Below are 5,907 nucleotides of genomic sequence, written 5' to 3'. Positions count from 1 at the left end.
AGCTATAATCATATAGTTCAGATTTATAGCAATTTATCTTACATACAATATAAAATATCAAGTTAGCTCAATTTCTTCTCTCCTCCTTTGTACTAATGATGGTACAATTTTATAACTATTGCTGTACACAGGTCTATATATGCTTTAAACTATATTTTTTGTCATGTGTGCCCATGATAGACTCAACTTATTTAGCTTATTGATCAGCTAATAATCGAACAGAGAATTCTACAAATACCTTGAACCAGTAAGACATATGAGTTATAAAGGAGAAGAAGAGTTACAAACCAAAACTACATTTATACTGTTTTTTAAATTATAATTTTTACCTATGTAGTTACCTTTTCTATATACTTTCTCTATTTCTTGGCATAGATTCAAGTCATTCAGCAGGGTTTCTTCATTTAGCCATATGATATTTCTGTACTATTTTTTACAGAGTAGGGCTACTAGCTATGAATTCTCTCAGGCTTTCTTTTTAATTAATTAAAGAATGTCTGTATTTTTCCTTTATTTTAGAAGCATAGTTTTGCTGGCTAGATAATTATTGATTGACAGTCTTTTTTTCCCAACAGTTTAATATGTCATTTCACCACTTTATGGCTCTAGTGCTTCTGATGATTAGTCAGCTGTTGAACTTACTGAAGCTGCCTTGTATATTTTGAGTCATTTTTCACTTGCCACTTTAAAAATTATCTGTTTTGTACTATGCTCACTCCTGGGTGTGGGTTAAATCACACCCCAAACCTCAGTAAAACACAATATACTTTTGTAACAAACATGTGTGTGTAGCCCCTGAATCTAACATAAAAGTTGGAAAAAATATCTTTTTGGCTTTCAACAGTTTGACTATGACATTTCTAGATGTTTAGGTTTAAACTCTTTGAGTTATCTCCTTGGGAGGTTTTTGAGCCTTTTCAGTGTATCCATTAATGTGATGTTGTTTTTTTAAAACACTCTTGGAAAATGAAGATTAAGGCAAAGTTTAGACTTTCCAAAGTCACAAATATTATTTCTGCCACTTTTTGTCTCTCTTTTCCTCTGACACTCTCCATACATGTCAATAAGCGTGATGATGCCCTGGAGGTTACTGGAGGTTACTGGAGCTCTGTTTATTGTTCTTTCTCTTTTTTTTTTAAAGACTAAATAACCTCAATTGGTATATCTTTGAATTTTATGATTTGTTCTCTTGCCAGATGAAAATGTTGTAACCCTGTTTCATTTCAGTTATTATACTTTTCAAATTTAGCATTTACATATGGTTCTTTTTAAAAAATTATACTTCTTTATATTGTCATCGTAAACATCATTCTATATTTCCTTTTAATTATTTGTGCATAATTTTCTTTAGTTCTTTGAACATATTTTTAATCTTTTTTTTTTCTTTTTGGTAGCAGGGAGTCTTTCTGGTAAAGACCAGAAAATCTACTAGACACATTCTAAAAGAGTTGTAAAACTGAAAAATATATTTTAATAGCTTATTTAAAAACTTTTGTCTAGTAAGTTCAACATCTGGGCTTCATTGTTGCAGTTTCTATTAACTATTTTGCTTGGCTTTTCTTCTGTGTTTGGTTCATATTTTCCTGTTTCTTTTTGTACCTCATTTTTTAACAGTCACACATATTAAATAATACAGCATGGAAATAGAACCATGGAAATCAATTTTTTCCCTTGTCTTCAGAGTTGTGTTATTGCTGCTATTATTATTGTTCTTTGTTCATTTAATGACTTTCCTGAACTAATTCTTCAAAATATTGATATAGTTTGGATGTGTGTACTCGCCCAAATCACATATTGAAATGTAATCCCAATGTTGGAGGCGGAGCCTGGTGGGAGGTGACTAAATCATGCAGGTGGAATTCTCATGAATGGTGATATAATTTGCCTCTGCATCCCTACCCAAATCTCATATTGTAGCTCCCATAGTTCCCGCCACCATCCTCCAGATGCCAGAATGGTAGATCCACCAACAGCTTGAACCCTGTGCCTGGAAAAGCCACCGACACTGAACACCAGCCGGTGAAAGCAGCCAGGAGGGAGGTTGCAAACTGCCGAGCCATAGGGGCAGAGCTGCCCAAGTTCAGGGTAACCCACCTCTTGCATCAGCATGACCTGGAAGTGAAACGTGGAGTCAAAAGAGATCATTTTGGAGCTTTAAGATTTGACTGCACTGCTGGATTTTGGATTTGCATGGGGCCTGTAGCCTCTGTGTTTAGGCTAATTTAGGGCTGTATCTACCCAATGCTTGTACCCCCATTGTATCTAGAAAGTAACTAACTTGCTTTTGATTTTACAGGCTCATGGGTGAAAGGGACTTGCCTTGTTTAGGATGAGACTTTGGACTGTGGACTTCTGAGTTAATACTGAAATGAGTTAAGACTTTAGGGGACTGTTGGGAAGGCATGATTGATTTTGAAATGTGAAGACATGAGATTCGGGAGGGGCCATGGTCAGAATGATATGGTTTGGCTTTGTGTGTCCACCCAAATTACATCTTGTAGCTCCCATAATTCCCATGTGTTGTGGGAGGGACCCTGTGGGAGATAATTGAATCATGGGGCAGGTCTTTCCCATGCTGTTCTCCTGGTAGTGAATAAGTCTCAGGAGATCTGATGTTTTAAAAATGAGAGTTTGGGTCTGGTGTGGTGGCTCACACCTGTAATCCCAACACTTTGGGAGACTGAGGCGGGTGAATCACTTGAGGTCAGGAGTTCGAGACCAGCCTGCCAACGTGGTGAAACCCCTCTCTACTAAAAATACAAAATTAGCCTGGTGCGGTGGCACACGCCTGAAATCCCAGGTACTCAGGAGGCTGAGACTGGAGAATCACTTGAACCTGGGGGGGCAGAGTTTGCAGTGAGCCAAGGTCGTGCTACTGAACTCCAGCCTGCAAGAACTCCAGACAGCAGGAGACTGTCTCAAGACAAAAAACAAAAAGAAAAACAAAACAAAGCAAACAAAAATGGGAGTTTGCCTGCACAAGTTCTGTATCTGTTTGCCTGCCACCATCCATTTAAGATGTGACTTGCTCTCCTTGCCTTCTGCCATGATGCCTCCCCAGCCATGTGGAACTGTAAGTCCATTAAACCCTTTTTCCTGTATAAATTACCTAGTCTCAGGTATGTCTTCATCAGCACCATGAAAACAGACTAATACAAATGGTTTAGTACCATCTACCTTGGTCCTGTCCCCATTATAGTGAGTGAGTGCTCATGAAATCTGGTTGTTTAAAAGTGTACAGCATCTCCCCCACTTGCTCTTTTGCTCCGGCTTCAGCCATGGGAAGTGACTGCTCCTGCTTTGCCTTCTGCCATGAGTAAAACTCCCTGAGACCTCCTCAGAAGCAGATGCCGTCATGCTTTCTGTACAGCCTGCAGAAGTGTGAGACAATTAAACTTGTTTTCTTATAAATTACCCAGTCTAAGATATTTCTTTATAGAAATGCAAGAACAGCCTAATACTTTTATATATTCTTTGTCATATGCAGCCATGGCAGACTCAACTTATTTCGCTTATTGATCAGCTAATAATTGGACAGGTATTTCATTAAATGCCTTGAATCAGTAAGTCTCCCAGTCTTTGCTGAGTGGTTCTGGATGTGTGCTAAAGCATTCCTTTGATGTTTTGCAATTTTACAGCTGTGTCTTAACCTTTATTTCCTGCATGTAAATGTAACAAACCTGCACATTGTGCACATGTACCCTAAAACCTAAAGTATAATAATAAAATAAAATAAAAAAATAAAAAAAATCAATCTGAAGTAAGGAATAAGGCCTTCTCAACTCTCTTTTGGCTGTGCACACAGTTCTGTGTATATGTGTGGCATAACAGATAAATATGTTGGAGTTTATAAAGCCCCCTGTGGACATCTTATTTTCCAGTTCTTTCTTTTCAGAGTTTTAGCTCTGCCTCTTGTTTTTTCCAACTGGTATTGCCACTTTAGGAAGATAAGACATTAAAAATCACTGATTATTTGCGAAACATCACCGAAAGAAACATACGAGTTCAGGTATCTTTTTTTATGTAATTATTTATTTTTCTTTGGGTATATACCCAGTAGTAGGATTGCTGGATTGAGTGGTAGTTCTATTTTTAGCTCTTTGAGTAATATCCTTACTGTTTTTCATAGTACCTTAGTTAGATGGTGGTTACACTAAAATCCCAGACTTTACACTATGCAATATAGCCAGGTGACAAAACTGTATTTGTACTCCTTAAATGTAGAAAAATAAACAAAACAAAACCTTTATTGAGGATAGGTTAGTTCCCATCTACTGAGCTCTAAATCAGATAAAATAAAGATCATCCCTGAAAAGAAGATTTTACTAGGAAACTAATTGAATTGCTAGGCAATACAGTGACAAAACTCTGCAGCTAGGGGTGAGTTCCAGTCTAATTCTGCTTTCTCCAATGGCTGTTAAGCTGCTACTTTCAGTTGCTACCACTTTTGCATGACTACTGGTTTTTGAGGCTACCATGGGGCTGGAAACAGGATGTAGGAACAGGGCAAATTAAAACCCGACAAGCTTGCCATTCTCACTCAGATTCAGACATTTTTTCTTAAATAAATGCTCTCCTGGTTGTTGAAAGCCTTTTATTAATTTAGAGTCTTTACAAAGTTGATTTTGCCAATTTTTGCCATTGTCCTCACAGCTTTTACAGAAGATAAGATTTTCAGAGGTTGTGTATTAATCATCCATTCTAGAAGTGGTTCAATCTGACTTTTTAGTATAAGACTAGTGCTACTTTATGAAAACATTAAACATGTAGAAATTAGTTGGCAACTTTTGTACTTTCACTTTATTGCAGAGTTATTAAAATGAAATCAGTACTACTACTTATTTAAAATTTTGAGGCCAGATGCTCCTGCCTGTAATCCTTGCACTTTGGGAAGCCGAGGTGGATGGATTACGAGGTCAAGAGATTGAGACCATCCTGGCCAATATGGTGAAACCCCGTCTCTACTAAAAATACAAAAATTAGCTAGGCCTGCTGGTGCGCTCCTGTAGTCTCAGCTACTCAGGAGGCTGAGGCAGGAGAATTGCTTGAACACAGGAGGCAGAGGTTGCAGTTACCCGAGATAGCATCACTGCACTCAAGCCTGGTGACAGAGGGAGACTCTGTCTTAAAAATGAAATAAATAAATAAATAAATAAATAAAAATTTTGAAAGATTTTGTCAAATTATTCATGCAGATACTTATTGAGATGTAAATTTTAAAACTAAAGTCTCAATATCATGTTAATTGTTCTTGCAGATTTCTTCAGTATGTTCTTTTTTAAATATTTATAATGTCACATTTTCTCCAAAAACTGTCCCAAATTTTTCCAAATGTATTTGTAGTGAATTAAAAGTTATTTTAATATTTTTCTCTAAAATTGTAGTTATTTTCACATTCAAATTTCTAAATTTGTTTATATACATATTATTATTATTGTTATTATTTTTGCTTCTGTCTCCCCTAAGGTTTTTTGGTTGTTATTATATTTTTAATTGAAGAAACAACTCTTTGTTTTATTGATTAATTTTTCTTCTCTTATTTCAGTTAATTTCTGTTTATGACTTTCTTTTTTCTTTATATCTTTAATTTATTTTGTTATTTTTCTTGAGATGAGTGCTTCAATATAATTTCTGTTGAATTATGGGGTGTGCGGGTTTGATTTGCATGCTATTGTTTCCTTTAATTTAATAAAATCTCCTTTACAACATAAATTTGTGTTTGCCCATTTATTTTATTTAATTTACTTTAAAATATAAGGGATTTTTTAGTTCTTTTATAAATTGTTTTTCAAAATTTTTAAATCTCTATTTTTTTCAAATTTTACTATACATTCTGCCTTTTTGTTTTCTAATAAATTCTATGCATTATATAAAGTACTATATTCACCAATTCTAAGATGCATTTTT

The 5,907-nt window shown here is 35.5% G+C and overlaps 1 non-coding gene across 1 annotated transcript; it reads right to left on the bottom strand.

The window, feature by feature from the left end:
• Window positions 1-1,397: 1,397 nt before the first annotated feature.
• On the bottom strand, window positions 1,398-1,459 carry LOC115834546. Its single transcript, XR_004029488.1, has one exon. It is a non-coding gene; the product is annotated as a U7 small nuclear RNA (small nuclear RNA).
• Between the last annotated feature and the right edge of the window lie 4,448 nt (window positions 1,460-5,907).

Source organism: Nomascus leucogenys, chromosome 3, assembly GCF_006542625.1.
Source record: "Nomascus leucogenys isolate Asia chromosome 3, Asia_NLE_v1, whole genome shotgun sequence".
NCBI lineage: Eukaryota > Metazoa > Chordata > Mammalia > Primates > Hylobatidae > Nomascus > Nomascus leucogenys.
Note: the sequence above shows the minus strand (reverse complement) of the source record. Positions and strands in the feature narration are given on the sequence as shown.